Source organism: Mixophyes fleayi, chromosome 6, assembly GCF_038048845.1.
Source record: "Mixophyes fleayi isolate aMixFle1 chromosome 6, aMixFle1.hap1, whole genome shotgun sequence".
In the NCBI taxonomy this organism is placed as follows: domain Eukaryota; kingdom Metazoa; phylum Chordata; class Amphibia; order Anura; family Limnodynastidae; genus Mixophyes; species Mixophyes fleayi.
Window position 1 is genome coordinate 59,712,774 of NC_134407.1, and position 17,817 is coordinate 59,730,590.

General features: G+C 37.7%; 1 long non-coding RNA gene across 2 annotated transcripts in view; it reads right to left on the bottom strand.

Annotated features, from left to right (window-relative positions):
- LOC142160274 (uncharacterized) overlaps positions 1-17,174 on the bottom strand; it is a 62,832-nt gene extending 45,658 nt beyond the window's left edge. For both annotated transcript variants that reach the window (XR_012693129.1, XR_012693130.1), the window contains exon 1: positions 17,013-17,174. This is a non-coding gene — a long non-coding RNA (uncharacterized LOC142160274). The remainder of the gene's footprint in view (positions 1-17,012) is intronic.
- Between the last annotated feature and the right edge of the window lie 643 nt (positions 17,175-17,817).

The window sequence follows — 17,817 nt, forward strand, 5'->3', positions numbered from 1 at the left end:
AAATAATAGATTTCTATAATTAAATATTATTCTTTCCTTTTCTGACAAACCTACATTTTCGTCAGTTAATAAACAAGTTGTAAAAAGGTTCCAGAAAAATTATAGAATTGAATTGATAGATAAGATGAAGACTGTGAATTACTCATGTGATTTACTCCTCCAACTTCAACAAGATGGGACCCAGTTCAGAGGCCAAAGATGGACCCTCACTATTGTTAGAACAAAGGACAGCACTGGGGACTCCAGCACCTCCTACTGGAGTTTGCACATGGCAGCGAAGCCCCATTGCCCTACCTCATAGCGCTCTGCTTATTCTGTTCAGAGCAGGGACTTGGAATATAGTGGGGCACATCACCCCCACTGTAAAAAGTATATTTTTCAGCACAGGCGACCTGGCGGGTACCTCAGTCTTTACCTCACCCTATTGCCGCACTTACCAGGCTTACCATATTCTGATTAGAACTGTATATAAATTTATTCCCTCCCAGACTAAAAGCAGATATTGTAGACTAGCAATAGCACTGATGTTGGTGAGTTCTAAATCCCCACAGTTCTGCTAATTGCGGTAGGGGGGATGTTAGTAAAAATTAGTTTTAAGTTAGATTAGTTTTTCCCTTAGATTGTACGCTCCTCTGAGCAGGGCCATCTCTCCTCCTGTTTCCACCACTTCTAACTCTACTCTCCAGCTACTTAGCCCTCCTCCCCGAGGGTCCTCCACCCCACGTCCACTCTCGCTCCCTCCTCCCCCCTGGGGGTCTCCCAGTCTTCCGCGCCCTCCTTCTTGGGCCCCGTCGTTTGCGGATCCTCCCTCCCCCTTCCCCGTCCTCTCTAGCTGTGCATTGAGCTTACTGAGTTGCTGTGCTTACTGTTTACTGTACTGTGCTGTCTCCCATTGTATTGTAATTTGTTTGTCTCTGTACGGACGCCTTGTGGCGCCTTATAAATAAAAATTAATAATAATAATAATAATAATAATAATAATAAAGTTAGAAATAACTTTTCATATGTTTGTTTGTTTACTAGGCATATGCCACTGTGTCAGGTCTGCTTGTATGCCTGTATTTTACTTATGTGCACTTGTGCAGGTTTTTACACAACTAAATATTTCTGTGTAGTCCTGATTTGACAGGTAAAAAAATGAAGATAAAGAAGATCTACAACGCAGCATTCTTCAATAGATTTTCAGAAAGTAACTCTGGCCTTTATAGTAAAAGGACATTAAAACACATTAAATGAAATATTACATGTACCTTTTTAGTTTTCATTAATGGAAATCTACAATATATAGTTAGAAATTGTAGCTTACCAAGTTATAACGAACATGCGTGTACAATATTGGATGTATTTTATGACTTAGCAGCACAATGTAAATTTGTGCAACAGCAATTTTGTATCCATTTTTTATGCAAAGTTTCAATAAACTAACAGACTATGTTTTCCTACCTGGCTTATTAGCTTTACAGACCCATTGTACCATTTGTGCCATACTAACACTTGTGTGCCAACAAGCAAATCTTTGCCAGAACACTACTCATTTACCTGTTTTCACTTCCAACTCATATAATGGATATTTTCATGATTTATTTTAACTGTTCATTTGACTTTCATCAAAGGAGATGTTTACCCAATTTTGTTTAATTACAGTCTCTCTTCCAAGTATCAGAATGGCAATGTCCAAAACCGCTGCCGTTTTGGACATTGTCTCTCAGTACAGAAGAGGCTTACTCTTATAATGTGTATAGGTAGACATCCTTTTAAGGGGGCATTAGCTCTGCCTTTATTTTATGTATCATAATTATGGAGTGTGTAATATAGAATACTTTGTTGTATTTGGGCCAATTGTACGTCCATTGTATTATAGGTGACAGGTGGTGAAAAGGTAGCCCATTGAAATGGCTAATGCCACCCCTATGCGGGTATTAAAATGACAGCTTTTTGCACTTTGCAAAAACTTTTGCAACACCCTATAAAATTGTGAACTCTTATCATTATCCAGGGCAAATGTTTGACCCTTCACAAAAAGTGTTGTTTTGCTAAGGAAAGTCAGGCCCAACAGCCAACAGCGTAAAGGCTGGCACAATAAATCAAACTCAGTTGTACAATATTACAAAAGAGATGAAGCTACAATTACACATTTATAGGTGTCACTGGGTTATACATGTCACAACCTTAGTGCTTATGTATAATATAATTACCATTTTCCAAAATTTCTAGTGACAGTCCGAATGTTTATAAATATGTCTCCTTTTTTCAGTATTAACCAACTGCACAATATAATGTGTTTTAAAAGTTAATATCTATTGAAAATACAAAAATGCATCTTATAAAAGTATGATATATTTTAAATGAGTAAACTTGTCATGATTGTAGTGTTCAAAATCTGCCAAGAATCACACGCTACATTCTCAAATGCGCCAACTAAGCAGCAAAGTGTCCCAGGAATTTATTTTAAGATTTTGGAAACTGTGGTATAAGTATTTTTATATCCCAGTTAAATATGCATCATACTCTATATATTCTTCATTACATTACACAAGACCAAATGTGTTTGAACTTATTGAACTAATTTCTCTTCTGAAGTTATTTTTAAAATAGCTAAACAAATTATTTCTGCTTTGCAATAAATTGGCTTATCTGTAGAAAGAAATACAGAGGCTATCTGAAGTCAACTCATTTCTTGAACAATAAGATCTGAATAAAAAACCTGGCAAATGTGATTGTGTAAATTATGTCAATCTGAAGCCCATTGTGATTTCAATGTCATCCGTGTTCTGTTCAGTTATACCTCCTCGAGCTCATTATTCCTTAATCAAGGCAAAAAAAATTCAAATTCAAATTATTGAGCTATAAGTTATGAATGCAAAGAGAAACAGATTTGTATCTGTAGAAGGAGAAAGTCAATGTTGATCTGGATCAGATATACTTTTTTTTTCTTTCAGTATTCTTATTACTACCAGTGCTGATTTAGATAGCAATTCTCCTATGGGCACATGTTTAAATATGTTGGTTTATGGAAAAAAAAAAAAAACAGTGTGCTTGTCTAGCTTGTTTAATGTTCACGCTTTCATTTTATGATCGATATATTTTCATAAGACTGAAAATTATTGTTAAAAAGAAAATTTTGTAGTAAAAGCAAAAGAGTCACATGACTAGATTAAGCATTAGGCAGTGTAGGTTTGGGCCTAGGGGCAGCAGTGTCTGACAGCCGACTTTCCCTGCACATTGCATATGTCAAACCTTTTTTGTCTTTCAAAGATAAATCAACTAAAAGAATGGAACAAAAACTCAATCAGATAAGAATTGGTGAAACAAAGAAAGCTTTGTGTAATACAGAAGTAGTTAGTGTGGTTTGGGCTTCGTGTGCCATAGGTTGTGTACCTACAGGCACCTATGCTATAAGTCTGTACGGACAAGGATATTTCTAAGCAATCATTTATCACTTTACATTGTCCACTGAGAGCATTTATCTATGGACTTTGGAGTCCATAGATAATCTTTCATCAAAGGTTAAGAGAAAAGACTGGTTTCAAAGTAACCCAATCCTTAAATTATTTCCCTACAAAACAACAAAGGGGAGCTTATACCACAAGTGGAACTTTAACAAGTTAATAGATTTTAAAATTTCTTGCATATGAAATCTTATGGAAAATAATGATTAATTCTAGGTGACATAAGCTGATCATTATTCAGGCCTATCATTATGCTCTCAACAGATGACAGTGAGGGACCAGGCTGAAAAGTGTTTGAACTGTCTTACTATGCAGCTCTTGAAATATTATTTATTTGGGTCTACTATTTAACTATGATATATGGCATATAGTTATTCAAATTTGTGATATATAATCTTTCATTTTAACAGCCAAAAATGCAGCTAAATAGTTTTTATATATAATAAATCAGTGATGGGCAAACTTTTTTAGGAGTGGGCCAAATAAAAAAGAAAAACTTTAGGCAGGCCAATATAATTTATTAAAAAACTTAAATATCGAAATATATAATACAAATGTTTTGAATGGGACGGGAGGGTGTTATATAGCAGTGTTACCTCTATAAGTGCAGCGATCGTACAGACACAGCACTTATTTCAGCAGGTTGTTGCAGATCCGTCTTTCTGGTGTCTTTCTGACAACACAGCAGCCAATCGAAATCCGCCTTAGTATATGGCCCAGCCCCTCTCTTCTCACATGACTTTCAGCCATTAGGGGGCGGGCAGGTGTTTGAGTGATTGACATGCAAAATGTCCTTTTAGGATGGAGAATGAATTGTAATGGAGGAAATAGCTGGGAAGGCATAAAAATGAAGGTTCTGACACACAGGGTCAGCCCTAATAATTTTATGCATATTTTAATGAAATTTTTTAAAATATTGGCGGGCCGGATAGAACCTCTAAGTGGTCTGGATCTGGCCCGTGGGCCGTAGTTTGTCCATCACTGTAATAAATGATGTACTGTGATACCAGTTTAAATATCCCATCTTTAGTTTGACTGTTATCTGTTCTCACAGTAATTTGTAGACAAACTCTGGTGATGGGACTTTCACTAACATACAGAAATTCAAAAATTAATTGTATACAAGAAATTGTATCTGTAGCTATTTAGTAGAGGACATTATAGAAGTGATTTAACCGAGGATTTTCTCTTTTTTGTTGTCAGGAAAGAACCCCCTTCCACCTGAGAGGCTAAACTATCACATTAAGGGTTTTGTGTTGCCATGTTCTAGATCTGCATATATGAAACATTGAACATGATGTTTTATATATTTCAGGGTCATTGGGCTTTGAGTAAGAATTTAGTAATAAAGAAATATTTGGAACCTGGATCCTAATAAAAATATTTCAGCAATGAAATATACTAATGCAGGACAATTTCTCTAAACAGATTTTATAACTATATAGTGTTCCCAATTGAAATGTCTAAGTCTAAACAAGGAGCAACCCAGTAGCAACTACAGAATTGCAATGTGAGAGCAACAGAGTAACAACTATACAGTTACAAAATAGACTGATGTAAAAAGAAAATGTAGCTTTAGAGGAAAATGAATGTTCTATATGGAGCACTCAGTGGCTAAAGTATAGATACTATTAAAACTTAATTCTTTCTTAACAATATTAAAACAATTTTCCTTTTTGTCTAGATATTAAGCTAGTAGCAAAAAATTAAAAACACAAGGAGTAAAAAAAAATCTAAAGGTGTAATTAAAATGGTAAAATTACTATAGCGTTCGTCTTGCTATATGATTCCATCATCTTTAACCACCTAGGTAGACTAGATAGTGCTATTATCACCTTCGTTAGCCAGTCAGATATTTAAAACAATTTAATTACAATGGAATATATTACTATGTTTTAGAACCTATAATGCAGATAGCAGGCAATTACTGAGGGTCTATTAGTAACAGCTTTGGTTGTGAACTGGATAGTAGTGCTGCATTAATGTGGTTTATGTTAACGCCACAATAAGGTTCATTGAAAGCATAATAAGGGTAGTGGCAAATGACCACTATACTGGCTGTAGTTAATCAAAAGCTAATACAAATATGAGCTTATTGGTGGCCATATAGTGATGGTGGTTTAGAGCTACCATTCAAACGATAGAGTCTAGTCTGCTCTCTTTGAGTGACAGCATTCTAATATACACAGATCATCTGTATCTCTATAAGACACACTCTTTTTTTTACCTTTTTTTGGCCTTAACTCTCACTGTGTAACACTCATAAAATCATTGAGATAAGACACCAGGTGGTTTTATGATCTTTATTGAAATTTATTATTACAATAATTAACATTATATATGGTTTAGGATCATATGGTGAGGCTTGGCAGTAATTCTACTATTTTATTTACACCTTTTCATTCTTTTCATTCCTTGTGTTTTCAATATTTTGCTACAAGCTTAATATCTGGACAAAAAGGAAAATTGTTTTAATATTGTTCATAAAGAATTAAGTTATAATAGTATCTATACTTAAGTCACTGAGCGTCCCATATAGAACATTCCTTTTGCTCTCCTGGAATCTTTTTGTATCAGTACGTTTAATTATCTGGGTGCACCACCCGATAATGAATATCATTTATACAGAGTAACATGATTATATCAAGAGCCGGGGAAGTGATAGCTTGGTTCGGTGATATCTTTGCTTGTTGAGTGCAGCTTTATTATGCCCGACTCGTCTGTCCAACATAAAACAAGAAGAAGGGAAGGCATGTGGAATACAGCTCATAATATTCACATATGAGTATATTTTAAACCGTGATTCCCTTGCATACCTTCAGAAATCTCATAGTGCAGTATGATCGAGTAAACACAACCTCGAACTACATGGCTAACATTCTCTAAACCCCCAATGAGACTTTAATAGCAAATAAATTGCCTTAAACCAAAGAGTTTATTCCTGTGTATGACAGTGTTCCACCAATACTTCTTTCCAAGTGTCAATTCTCTTTAAAATGTTTTTTTTTTTCTATTGTGTTAAATGTGCAAACTATGCCCAATGGGTCTGATTTGCTAATATAACCTCTATCCTATCTGTCGTCATTGTTGACTTTATGCCGGGTTAAAACTATTACCGTTATTATGGTAGTTTTAACCCGGCTGTTTGCTCACCGTTCAGGGAGGGACAAGCAAAAAGCCGGCGTTAGCACTACTGTAATAATGGTAATTATGCGCACTATCACCGTAATAATGCGCAGGCCACGTTACTTTTAACAGTAACGCGGCCAATTGAATATGCCCCTATATATGTTGTTTTGCAAAGTGTATCTAGCTGGTATCTCTCACTGTAAGTTGCCAACTTCAGGGGACCATGTGGATCATCAAATACTATTTTGTGACCTGTAAGTCACCCCAACTCAATCAGCTAAAGTGCTAGAGTTCTCCTTACACTACTGAAGTTTAAATATTGATTACAATCTTTCTGTGTGCATTAGTGAAGTGCTTATAATTCAGTTCAATCCATTAAAATTATTTGATATCTTAATGAGACCAGCATTATATTTGTTTTTTCCTGAGTGATTCTCTATAAAGTGACATTATATGCAGTGATCGAGATGGACATTTAGAAGTGGCAGTATGGAAATTTAAAGGTGACACTACAATAAAATGTAATAGGAATGTAAGTGAATGAAATTTGATAGTTTTACAATGAAGGCAGTAGGAGAAGTGGGGGTATGGCATGTCACCGTATACACCTCCACATTGGGCAGCACGGTGGCTAAGTGGTTAGCACTTTCGCCCTACAGCACAGTGGTCATGAGTTCAATTCCTGACCATGACCTTATCTGTGAAGAGTTTGTATGTTCTCCCTGTGTTTACGTGGGTTTCCTCCAGGTGCTCCGGTTTCCTCCCACACTCCAAAAAACATACTGGTAGGTTAATTGGCTGCTAACAAAATTGACCCTAGTCTCTCTCTGTCTGTGTGTGTGTGTGTGTGTGTGTGTGTGTGTTAGGGAATTTAGATTGTAAGCTCCAATGGGGCAGGGACTGATGTGAGTGAGTTCTCTGTACAGCGCTGCAGAATCAGTGGCTCTATATAAATAAATGGTGATGATGATGATGATTGACTGCTGAATATATGTAAAAGGCTCATCGTAAATGCTCTATGTAGTGTCCTTCATTCAGGATAGCCATCTTGACATGCAGATGAAAAAGTCTATCTCAAATTCCTACATTAAGTATATATTTTAGTTCTGTTTTTATAGCTAATGGAACCTGATCTTCCACTGTAGTCCCAGCTGCATCATTTGCAGTAATTTGTACTTTCTATCCTTCAATTTTATGCACACAGTGGAAAATTTAACAATAGTTCTCAATAGTTCACATAACAATAGTTTTCTCTCTGATACTGGTTTTAGTTATTACTTGAAATGGCTGTCTGTGACCATGGGAACATTCTGTTTGTTTTTTTATTCTGTTAGCATAGTTTACATGAATTTTTTTTCATTCTGATGTCCATGGCCGTGGGGGAAAGAGTGCAGTGGTGGGATGATTTTTCATATTACATTTGAATACAAAAGTTATCTACTGAACCTTGAACATGAAGCTTGTACTTCTGGGTGATCGCTATTGCACATGTTAATGTTCATCATTCAATTTTAAATTTTAAAAAAAATATATAAACATGAATGGCTAACTGAACTGCCAACCCCAAAGACAAATGGTGAGCATAAGTCGTAAATTTTAAACACGGCTCTAATTGGGGTCTAGAAACAATAGTACCTTCAAGCCAGTTAAATATGATCAAATTTTGAACCAGTTTGAAATTTTTAAACTTCTCTAATCAGGATTATTTATAGATGTTTTAAGATATAGGATGAACAACCTTACAAAGAGTCCACAAAACACAGTATCTACAAATGTTGTTGTACAGTAAAACTAACGAAGACAGTATATATAACTATAATCCTTGTATAGCCCATGATAAAATTATCAAATGCAAGTCTCACATAGGAACATCTTGGTCAAGGATTGCATTCAGACTAAGAGCTAAATTTACTGAACTGTGGGTTTGAAAAAGTGGAGATGTTACCTATAGCAACCAATCAGATTCTAGTTATCATTTATTTAGTGCATTTTACAAAATTACCACTAGAATCTGATTGGTTGCTATAGGCAACATCTCCACTTTTTCAAACCCGCAGTTCAGTAAATATACCCCTAAGAGTTCACAATATTAAAATCTCAGTTTACCTATATGAATACATACTCTTGTCTACTATAATACATCTGCTTTCTGGAGCTTGTGCTGCAGAGGGTATGACAGTTTGTACATTACCATATATGAAGATCTTTTGCCGTAAATTTTGGATATTAAATGTGCTAAATGGTAATCAATGGAGGTGTTCAATTCAGTAGTAACCAAACTACATGTCTTTCAAATTTAGGTCACAAGCAGATGACATATATATTTACCTATTAATTTCTAAAATGATGGTATCCCCAATTGTAAAGGGCTACGGAATATGTTGGGGCTATATAAATAAATGGTGATATGTCAATATTGTATATGGTCTTCTACACAAAGACATGCCTACTTCCAGTAGGTACAACCCTTTAAGGGTCCAAAAATCATCACTATTAGGAAGTAGTATTGACATGCTGGGACTTGCAGGAAACAGTAAATACCAGGGTAGTTGAATGAGGGCAGCGGATTCAAATGCCAAGGAGCATTATTTAGACATAGATAGTCAGAACAGCAGCTAAGAGATCAGAAGCTGGCTCCAATGGATCAGAGACCAGGAGTCAGTATAAATGTGCATAAAGGTCAGGAAGTACAACAAATGTTAAATATGCTCTTGGTTACACCAACAGCTGAACAAGGGTGAAATGAAATGTTAGCATTGAGCTGATGGTGATTGACTGATTTATTTTCCAAAGGTTATTCTGAACATATTCAGGTTGTTTGTGTAACCCCTGTCTGCTCACTTGGCCAAGGAAGCCAGGTCCTGACAGTGTGAACAGTGGAAGGAGAACCAATGGCTGTAGGCAATGCAATACTTCCACATACGCTGAAACCTGCATATCCCAGTATGTCCTAGGAGCAGAAGGGCTAGAGTTACATCAGAGCCCACTACAGGTGAGGAATTTGGTACCAAGTGAGAGAGGGAAAGTGTAGGAGTGGAGCCTGAGAAGGAGGAGGCACAGTCATTGCCTGGCTTAGAGGAATCAAAATAGCAGAGCTGATGCTAGTAAGCCTGCCAGTAAGCACAGAAACTATTGGAAGAGTAAGTACTATGGAGGGAGAAACCACAGAGAGATAACGCCAGTATAGAGAGTGAATCAAATGAAGAGAGGTGTCTGTCAAAGAGAAATCTGCCTTGATGGACCAAGATGCATGTCATTCACAAATATTTGGGTTGTCATCATAACATCTCTTATGTGTGACAAATCCAATGTTTCTAGGAGGAATCAGCATCAGTATGGCAAAACCAGTTTGCTGTGGGAATTAGTGGGTGCTAAAGAACAGGCAATCAAGCCAGTAATTCTAAGGGATTTGTTCACAGCTATATATATAGGGAGTTGACTGCATGCACCCGGACCTATAGTTAATTATAGAAGGATTTCTACGTCAGACTTCCAGGCTCTTTAAGTCCAGAGCTAGTATGGAACAATCAGGAGGCAGCTAGCAATTCACTCCCCGCAATTGGCATGCTAAATAGGCAACATTAACACAATTTGATCTGTTCACAGTTATATATCTCGGGAGTAGACTGCCTTACAGGAGCATATTTTAGTTATTAAGGGCTCATCACTATACAGGGATTTGATTGCTTGTTAGGAGCCCACCCCAGCTCCTCTAACATAGACTACCTACCCTCAATTATACAGGTATTTAGGACCTATAAAGTGGGTGCATCCAGTGATTTTTATTATTACCCTTTTTTCACTTATATTCACTAACACTTAAATTTCGCTATTTTTATCCTATTTTGTTTTTAATGAAGCTAATAAGTTATATTTCATATTTATGACATCCACTTAATAACTATATTCACTTGTTCTCGGGAGAACATGTGCACCTAGTTCGAAAACAATTTATGAGAGAATGGTGTCAGAACACACAGTGCATCGCAGCTTGCTGCGTATGGGGCTGCATAGCCGCAGACTGGACATAGTGCCCATGTGACCCCTGTCCACCACTCAAAGCGCCTACAATGGGCACCTGAGTGCGACCATGGAGCAATGGAAGAAGATGGCCTGGTCTGATGAATCCCATTGTCTTTTAAATCATGTGGACTGCAGGATGCACGTAGAATGTTTACCTGGGGAAGAGATGGCAAGAGGATGCACTATGGGAAGAAGGCAAGCTGGCGGAGGCAGTTTGATCCTTTGGGTCAGGCCTGGCCAACCTATCCAGGCCTTACCCAACCTATCCAGGCTCTCCAGGTGTTGTGAAACTACAAGTCCCAGAATGCTTTTCCGGTATATAGCCACCTGATAGCTGACAGGCATTCTGATATTATATATATATATATATATATATATATATATATATATATATATATATATACACAAGTTAACCCGTGCATGATACTAATGCATTCTAGTCAAATCAAGCTACTTAAGGTCTTAAAAAGGTTCTTGTCATGCATTTGGGCCTAGCCCAGGCCTCCTCAGGGGAAGAGCGTTACTTCCCGACACAAGCGCCCTTTTTAATGTGTGTTCATGAGGTAAAATTACCTCACGAAAATGAGTTTGAGCCCTTAACTCGTAAATTTAGCCTTTACTACCCCTCCCACGGGGGGAAGGGCGGATGATGGAAGTTAACTGACTTCACTCTTCTAATTTTTTTGTCAAATAATGTCAGTATACCAAATTTCAGGTCAATTGGATGAGCCCTTTCTGAGAAAATAGTTTTTTCTTTTATATATTAGATAATGCTAAGAATTTAGTAGGTCAGTGTATAACTCCGCCCAGCAGGTGGCGCTGCAGCTTGTTGCTTGTTTTTTTTTCACACACAGACACACGCCACTAGGCTTTTATATTATAGACAAGTTAACCCGTGCATGATACTCATGCATTCTAGTCAAATCAAGCTACTTAAGGTGTTAAAAAGGTTTTTGTCATGCATTTGGGCCTAGCCCAGGCCTCCTCAGGGGAAGAGTGTTACTTCCCAACGCAAGCGCCCTTTTTTAACGTGGTTTTGTCCACATGTCACCACCTCATCATTTTTCTCCATCACCTCATCCTTCATCTTCATCGCCACATCCTTCATCAAGCTACTTAAGGTGTTAAAAACTCCCCACTGTCACCCCTGGCAACCACCAACCACTCCTAACTGTCACTTCTCTTTCAAGAAATATATAGGTCAGTGTATAACTCTGCCCAGCAGGTGGCGCTGCAGCTTGTTGTTTTTTTTTCACACACGCCACTAGGCATTTATATGGTAGATAGACAGGTTTAGAACAAAAAGGGAAGGGAGCGGTGGGACCATAGTGCAAATATAGTGCTCACAATTTACCAATTCCCAATATAGTATAATGATAGGCATAGGCAAGGGAAGAGCAGAGAGGCTGGCACAGGCAAGGGAAGAGCAGAGAGGCTGGCACAGACAAGGAAAGAGCAGAGAGGCTGGTAGAAGCAAGAGAAGAACAGAGAGGTTGGTGCAGGCAGGGGAAGAGCAGAGAGGCTAGAACAGACAAGGAAAGAGCAGAGAGGCTGGCGCAAGCAAGGGAAGAACAGAGAGGCTGACACATGCAAGAAAAATCACTAAAATATGATGGCATTTCATACCATGAACAGATAGGCTTCAATATTACCTCAGTCCGTAAAATAATGGCTGTCTGGAATATATGTAGGTGATGGATGCACTTTATTACAAGCTGAATTTTATTGTCTCTAAACGGTGGTGTTATGATCACAGACCACTGTAGATATTAACATGTCATCAGCATCTTAAATCAGCACTTTATTTTGTCAAATGTAATTTGCTAAATAGGAATTATCTATCGTACTGTTCCCTTTTCTTCATAACACGGCTCCCCTTCTTCATCACACTTCTCCTTTCCTTCATCAAACTTTTCCTCTACTTCATCACAATGTCCCTCCCACCCCACGGTGCCTTTTTCTTCATCACTACTATGTGCTTCCTTCTTCATCACCACACTATGCCCCCATTATCATCCCGTTCTTCACTTACCTTGCTATGGTCTTCCTTCCTTCTGTCTTCTTTTCTTCTAACAGTTACTCTTCCCTGCGTGGCTACTCACTGACAGCGCCAGTATGCGATGATAATGTCACGTCTGACAGTCAGTGAGAGGGAGGGAGGAGGGAGCAAGGCGCCAGAAAGTAATGACAGGGGGAGTCAACATCCTTTAATCTGCCACTGTATGCATATGTGTGTTTATATATATATTCACATATATATAATTTTCCTCTCAGCTAGATGAAGTCAGCAGGGTCTTATCATTATTGTCTGTATTTTCAGCTATATTATCATTTACTTCATAAGGGAATAGCAGGTATAATTTATCACCAATGATAAATGTGTGTAAACCTTCCTTTTCTGCAAGTTAGTTAATATAGCAGTTCCTGACAGCTCACTGCTATTTGCATTCACAGTTTTAACACAGAAGTGGAGCCACAATGAGATTTATTTGTCTTATAGGTTTAACTCTGCTCCTAGTATTAACAATTCCCTGTAACTTCCTTTGCTGAAGAACAAATAATATTGCTAGTTTATAGAAAGGATACTCAATACCTGAAATGGCCTCACAGTGTATGTGGGGAAGAAAAAGTAAAGTAAAGTAAATAGAAATATCTCAGGGAACAGATAGCCATTAATCAACAGGTTTTATAATGCTATATAATGAAAATCTCAGCGCTGTCATCAGCAATGGGTTAACATCACTATGAACATTCTGAAGTAAGATAAACAGAAACATTTTCCACAGCATCCCTGCTCCATCCTAATTAGTATAAGGTACATCCCTCCCACTGATTTGCTTTCAGTGTTGATTGCATTTACATATGTGGCTTGTCCTGTGGTTGTACCTGACATTCATTGCATATGGGAATATGGTAGCCCATATGCAACAGTACATCTGTATAGTAGACACGAACAGAACAGCAGGGTTAAAAAGTAATTCAGTCCATGGAAAATGCTATTGTAACAACTATCCACTTAACTACAGATATCTGGACAAGCGGTACTGGTCAAACCAAAGACTGCATAACCGTGACAGACTTGGTAGGTGTATCGCCATCATCAGCAGCAGCGACGGTAGCTTCACCATCCTCCTCCTCATCCTTTCAGCATAGTAGAGCTAGCACTCAATGCCAAGTCATTTAAAGACAAGATAAACTGTGTATCGCTGGTTTCACAAAGAAACATACCAGTGTCAATATGTTGGAAAACTTCAGAAATGTCATAGCAAAATGGCTCATCCCACTAAGACAATCCTCAGGATTCCTCATTGCTGATAACGGATCGAACATTGTATGTAAATTACGACTGAGTGGTTTTCAACAGGTATCATGCTTTGCACACACACAGTAAACTTGGTGGTACAGAATTTCTTAAAAAATGAGAGGTCAGTGCAGGAAATGCTGTTTGTGGCCTGTAAAATTTCTGACCATTTTCTACAATCAGCGACCGCCTCTAAAAAATTGTAGTGGCTGCAAAAAAAAATGTAATTTTCCATGCCACAACTGCAGCAAGAGGTAGTTCAAGGTCGAATTTCACACTTTATATGCTTCAGCGACTAGAGGAACAGCAACAAGCCATCAAGATCTCCACGTCAAACCATGAGATAGGCAGAGAGGGGACCTTAGTCAATTAAAACTGGGGAAAAATGGATGCTGGACTACGTACTAATAATAAGGAGGATGTTGATGAAGGTGTTGACACCGGTGAGGATTGCAACTGTCTATCCATATTGCTGCTACTTGACGCTGGGCTGCTTGCTACCATGTAGAAATTGCCATGTTTGGAAACAGGATTTAAATGAACTGCTGCAAATGATTTAACAGAGAGGAGGTGCCTAGATGATCAACATCCCTACCTCTACTTATTTTAGCCTGACAAAAGCTACATATGACTTGACAATGTAGTCTGGTATGGGATAAAAATATTTCCAAACAGAAGAGGTGCTTTTTTTGTCTTATGCAATGGCATGATAATGCGCTTATCATGGACATGAGGTGGCGGTAACACCGGTGTCTTCCTTATTTTAACACAATCATCATCTCATTATCATTTTCAGATCCACAATTATCCCCCTGATCCTCTTGTACATTTGCAACTTCCAAAGTTTCCAAACTTTCAGTTTTGCAATGGCCATTTTAGTATGTGTACCAGCAGTAGCAGCAAAAAGTGGGCATAGTCTGAGCCTTGTCTTGCCACTATAGGTGGTGTATGGAATGTTTGCTATATTCCTTTTTTTGGAGAAATCACCACATTCATCAGAAACTTCGCTCTTAATCCTCTTTACATCAAGAGCTAATAATGTTTTCTTTGAGATTGAATTTGACATATAATGTTTGGATTTTGAGGACGCTTTCTTCCACTTTCTTCCCACATGACCTTTTTAACTAATAGAGGTCATAACGATTAAAGTACTGTTAATGCCAGTACTGGTACTGGGATGCTCCTTGCACGACAAGGTACTCGTAGTGCCTGTCACAAATTTTAAAAGCTGAGGAAGACACACCTGTACTGCAGCTCAAGAGTTACTGAAAGCAAGGATACAAAAAAGTTCTTCAGAGCAAGACACACCTGCACAGCAACTCAGGCTTAATTAAAAACAAATATGCAGGAAACAACTAGCTGTTCCCTAACAAAACGATTTTGATCCTTGAGCTGGGACCCAAACTTTAGTACATATCTATGCACAGGTATGCTTTTTGGGTCTTGTTGATGCTGGAGGAATTCTAATTAATTCTTTGGGTTTCCCTAAAAAGTATTCAATGTGTGCTAAATCCAGACAGAGCTGCCTTGTTATATTCATTTATGACAGCAGGCTCAGAGAGGCTCATGAAGAGGGTGATATAAGGAATGGGTGCATATGGCCTATGGAGCACCTGATCACCAGCTCCTGCTAATTTGGGGGAGGAAAGGTGTGTGTTCAGTTCAAATATTAGATGAGTGGATATATTCTACCTAATTAACCTGGTAGTGAATATTTCTTTGATCCTCTCCCCAGAGGTCGCCCTTCTACATCTTTATCCCCCGCAGCTTCAAAATCATAAGCGGTATGTAGTTGGTCACATCCTTATAGCTACAAAAGCTGCAATCGCCCAGTTTTAGAAACCTCCTTACCTCCCGCTTAATTACGGCCAAAATTCAAAAGAGTTATGTTAAGGAGACCCTGCGGTTCCCATATTCATCTTCTCACTCATCTCCCCTACACCATACCTGTTTATCTGTATTTTTTGATGTTCTAGAATAACTATGAGTAACTCACCACACCCGCCCCCTTTTAATTGTACCCCCCTCCTTTTTTTCCTGTTTACATGTTTGTATTGTATTTGTATTGTATTTCTGTTTTTCCCCTGCAGAAATGAAAAATTCAATAAAAATCTTATTGCTTACAAAAAAATAAAGATGAGTGAAAAATATTTGAGATAATGAGTAACATCTTTCCTTAGATTCCAACGTCCCACATGTAATGCCCTACCCAAGCTCCTGATCCCACCACAGCACTTTTAACAAAAACTGTAAACAACCTGAAACACTTTTCTACTAACAACAACCACCCCACATTTTAATGTACTACTTATACATATGAAAATGATTACCTGGAAATGACCCCTGACAAGGCAGTTCGCTAGAAATGATGTTCATGATAAAGATATACGGTAATCACACCAGACAATAAAGAAAACAGACCTCCTTAGAACTTTCACGAGTAAATAAATAATATCCAAGGGTGAGAAAATTGAGCTGATCTGAGTTAATCTTTGAAGGGGATATCGCCACTTTACTCAGCTCGGTGTGTAAATCAGCTGTAGCTGGTGGATAGTGAAGGGCTTAGAGCGTCAAAGCTGGATTTACATCATTTGTCCCTACAGGCTCAAATGATGTAAATCCAGATCTGCTCCTTAGAGTTAGATATAATTTGTGACATCAATGCCTTTGTGGATTAAACTTTAGATGTACTTTTTTTTATCAGGCAGGACTTCAGGGGCATTAAAGTAGCTGAATCAACATTCTTTAGAATCCTTTCAAATTAATATTCTTGAGACCAATGCATGTGTAACATATAGTATAAAACTTGCAGTATAGTGCTTGCAACTATTCAACACCATGGTAAATCTATGCAACGTATTACATCTCTAGGATAAGTAAAATGTATCTCAATGCTTTTGCAAGACCAAAAATATCTGTTTTTTCCTGAAGTCAATAATTTTAATGCCCTCGTTCCTTATAGCCTGTGGACTTTTTTAATGTAAGCAATATTTTCTAGACCTTAACACTGCTGGTTAACATCACATTCTACCCTGGCTCATTAAGTTTGCCATGACCTTATATGTGGCCTGTTTGTGACATGCTGTAAATTTGATAAACAAGTAGTTTACCTGAACCGGGAATAAGAACAACTTCATTCTGTTTGCTTTACAGCGAAAGTGAGCTTAGATTTAGTGCTCATCAGCTTCCTCTGATAATGCCTATGAATTTTCGGGGCTGTACAATGATTTCAAGCACTTGAATCTTCCAAGTTAATAAAAGTTTCAGGCTGAGAATCAGGAGCCGGGAATCCATCACGATTGAGAAGCGTGGGTTGGAGTCTATGTGAGGGGGCGAAAGATATTGCATGTAGCAGAGAGCTGTGATATAATGTTTTGTGTTTTCCCTCAACGTTCCACTTTTATATATGTCTTATGTAAAAAAGAAAAAGATAACTCCTAACACAATAATTGTTTATTTAGTATACAAAATAAAAAAGTTTATAGGTATGCAAAAAATAGAATTTTCTCAAAAGCATGTGCACCTTGCTCCTATATACGTAACAATACGACAACGACAAATATTAAGACAACACTGGATTAAAATGTACCCTTTGCCTACAGACAGTGGAGGCAGCCATCTTTTGAGTTCAAATAATGAACAAGACTGCACTGGACAACCTGCATCTATAGATACACAAATACAAATGTATAAATATGATTTTAATAAAATATCTAACACTTGCATAGATGGAAAAAAATACATATGAAGTATTATAAAATAATAAACATATATAGTAACAGCATCTGTCTGCTGTGAAAGCCAGAGTACAGCAGTATATCTATTATAGATAAATTCCTTGTGGTTTCATGGAAAAGAATAATAGTAATCACCAACAAAAGTTACTTATAGCTGATATTCTAAAAAAGCTTCTTG